The sequence below is a fragment of the Cryptomeria japonica genome, chromosome 2, assembly GCF_030272615.1.
Source record: "Cryptomeria japonica chromosome 2, Sugi_1.0, whole genome shotgun sequence".
NCBI classification, from domain to species: Eukaryota; Viridiplantae; Streptophyta; class Pinopsida; order Cupressales; family Cupressaceae; genus Cryptomeria; species Cryptomeria japonica.
The window spans coordinates 615176818-615180677 of NC_081406.1; positions in this window are offsets into that span (position 1 = coordinate 615176818).

Consider the following 3860-nt stretch of genomic DNA (forward strand, 5'->3'; position numbering starts at 1 on the left):
GGGTTTCTTTAGGGTTGCACAATCTCCTTTTATAAGGATTGTATTGTACATTTTTTATTCATTCCCTCTCTAAATGATAATCTTTTTCTCCAAATCCATTATTGCATTTTTTGCCTCCATTCTTCTCTTGTGACTGGTATTTTTCTTGCAGGGGTTCTCGGGATCTCTGAAGTTGTATTTCTCAACTTCTTCATGGTATCAAAGCCTACATTTGTTGCTACATGTTCTTGATTTTTAAGAATATTTTTGGAGGCTAGGGTTTCAACTTCTTTCAGAGATTTTTATTTGGATATAGGGTGCTTCTTTGTTTTTAAGCATTTTGGGCTCAAACAGGCCTCACCATTGAGCTCAAAAAACCCCAAACCCCCCCCCCCCCCCCCCACCATTTTCATATAAAATTTGTCCAATTTGGACAACATTGGCCTCTGCAATTTTTATTTTTATTTTTTTTGGGGGGGGGGCACAGGGTTTGCCCTTTTTTGGGCATGAATTTTGAGAAATTCGTTTTTTCAAAAAAAAATTGTTTAGCAGTTTTATGGCATACCCTAGCCAAAATAGCCAAAAAAAATTTTTGTGTAATTTAAAAAAAAATACAAAGAGGGGGGGGAGGCCGGCGGCCTTTGCAGGTCCATACGGCTCACAGTAGGTCATGGCCCCTGCCCCATCAAGAGCAAGCCTTATCTATTGCCGCCAACATTTTTTGGCAGGCACTCTGACAACGCCCCCATCCTATCCGGCCACCAAGTCACCTCCTACCCATCGCCACTGCTCGAGCCAACCACCACTAATGCCCAGGCCCTCACCACTCCTAGCATCCCACCATTGGATTATTTACTGGTCACCACCAATCGCCTTCCGACAGCCATCGGGCCCTTAATCGATAGGCCTACCTTTTTAGGGCCCGCAACCTTTTTATTGGTGTCATAATTATTTTTTCCAGTCGGATGTATTTTCCAACAACATTTTTTTTCTTCAAGTAACGGATTTTTTTTCCAGCGGGCAAGGAATATTCCAAGAATATTATGTTGACATCAGCAGTTGGGACAACTTTGTATGGCCCCTAAGACCCCCTTTGTGCCCTAAAAGAGGTTTTTTTTTCTTTTGGCCATAACTTGGGCATACGATATTGTTTTTTGGCAAACGAGATATCGTCAAAAAGTTGGTTTTGTCTACTTTCTAGATTTGTGGGTTTTATCACTTGGTTTTTCTACTAGTATATTCTATAGCCATTTGAAGTCAAAGGTGCCTTTTTCAATCTTGAGCTCATATCTTTTCACCAGTTTCTCCATTTTTCGTAATTCCAACGGCGTTGGGACAATGTTTCAGAGCTCTTCACAACCATCCATGAACTTTTTCTAGATTTTACTCCAGGTAAACTTTATTTATTTTTTTGTTTTTTCACACTCTAGTGAATTACTTGGACATATGAGATCATGGAAGCTTCTCGTTTACGTGGGATGAATCTTTTTTTGTTGTTATTTATGTATTTCTAGTCTTGTGTAATTTTTTGACATCGTGATCTTTCATTGTAAGAACTTGTGATTTTGTAATCACACTGAGATAAAGTACCTATGTATTGCACATGTATTATGGGGTCTTACACTCCAGTTTTGTGCCTTATTGTACTCACACTATGATATAAAGTGTCATGGGGGTTTGATGCTTTCCTTTATTTTCCTTCATATCTTTCTCATGTGTGTGTGCCTTGTGTAGACACCTAAAATTGTCATGTCTAATTAAATAAATATCTTTATTTATTTAATTATTTAAGCCTAATTCTTCTATTAATTAAATAAATCTTTATTTATTTAATTAATTCATTTATCCTCTTCTAGCCTTATTTCTCATTTAAATAAATACATTTATTTATTTAAATTGTCATTTTTCCTAAATTAAATAAATATCTTATTTATTTAATTGATTCCACTTCCTCTATTAATTAAATGAATCTTTATTTAATTAATTCATTAACCTTTTCTACCTATGACACATGTCATTTATCTCTTAATTCCTACACTACCTACCCTCTTGTTATTTTCTTATTTTCTCTACCTACCCTTTAATCATAGTTGACCATTTATCTTTTACACCTCTCAATCTTATCCCTCCATTTATTATAGTGTCTTCTATGTAAGGAGATGCTTCCTTCATTATCAGACCCCCGCTAACTACCCGACTACTCTACGCTTTCAAACATTCATATGCGATCAAGCCTACTTGCAACCACATTTTCGTTCTTTATTGAGCTCTTGTGCACACATAAATCCTGAGAGAAAATATATCAAGCAAGATTAATTTGATTTGCATTGTCTTAGGTAATCTTCATATGTTATGGTGGATCTTTGTTGTTGTTAGGCTAGGGTTTTGTGGTTGAAATCATTTAGTCTTTCAATATTGTTTTATCCATTTTCACCATAAACATTTTGGCACACCCGATGGGACATGGATTTTTTTAGATCTATGTTTTTTGCAGGTTTTTCTAACCCTATATTGTTGTTTTGTAAAACAATTTGGGGAATAACTTTGTGCAGCTAGGGTTTTGGACAAAAAATCAAGATCTTGGAGAGATTTGATTAGATCTCACAAACGGCTTGGAAAGTTTACACAAAATTTTGTTCGTAGGTTGAAGACAGTATCAACAACTCTCAATCCAAAATTCACAATTTTTGGAGCACATTTTCATTTTCTATGAATTTTTTTAATATTTCATAAAAAATTAATTTTGAGAGAAAATGAGCAAATTTTTTGAATTTTCTTACATTTTTGGAAATATCTCATAATTATAGATAGGATCTATTCTTTGTGATTTTAATTTTGATGCAAATAATTTCCTAAAAAATTGGATCTTTAAAAATTATGGTTTTTCATTATTTTGATCAGATCTCACAAACAACTTTGAATTGTGGCATAAAAAAAATTTTGCAAGTCAAGAACATTATCAGAGGTGTTCGATAAAAAATTCAAATTTGTTGGAGCATATTTGAAGTTTCTATGATTTGTTTATGTATTTTCATAAAAAAATAATTTTGAGAGAAAATTAGCGAATTTTTTGGATTTTCTTATATTTTTGGAAATCTCTCAGAATTATACATAGGACCTGTTCTTTGTGATTTTAAATTTGATGCAAAATCATTCTTAAAAAGTCAGATCTTTGAAAATTAGGGTTTTGCATTATTTTGCTCATATCTTACAAACTTCTTGGCTTTTTTGCAGAACTTTGTTTATGTAAGTTTGGAAGACCATCAAGAGTGTCCAGTAAAAATTTCAGATTTGTTGGATCAATTTTGCATTTTATATGAATTTTTTATGATTTTTCATAAAAAATTAATTTTTGGAGCAAATTAGCAAATGTTTTGGATTTTCTTACATTTCAGGAAATTTCTTGAAATTTTACAGGTGGTTTTCTTTTATGATGAATCAAATCTTTGAATTGGTCAAAAAAACGCATGGTTGAAGGCCCCTATTTCACAAAGACTTTTTGGATCTAAAATTTACCTAACTTGTGTGCTTGCAGAAAGGGGTAATCATTTGAAACAACCCAAACTACTAACAAGTCTTTGTTGCAAGACCTTGACAAGGATTTTCTTTTGATCTTTATTGTGTGCCTTATTTTTATAGATTATCAAACACTTCAATTGGTCCACTAAAATTGAACCAGTGCCTTTTGTGTCTTGGGCAATAGGCTCTTTTTGTTTAATCTTTAGAGGGCCTATCTCCCCGTGTGATCATTAGGACTACTAGTGAGGAGAGAACGACCCAAGTGGTAATGAGGAAAAGCCATCCTCTTCCAAACCACTATAAATAATTATATCCATGGTGAAAGCCATGGGTAATGTGTGTTGATTAGTTCATACCAACAC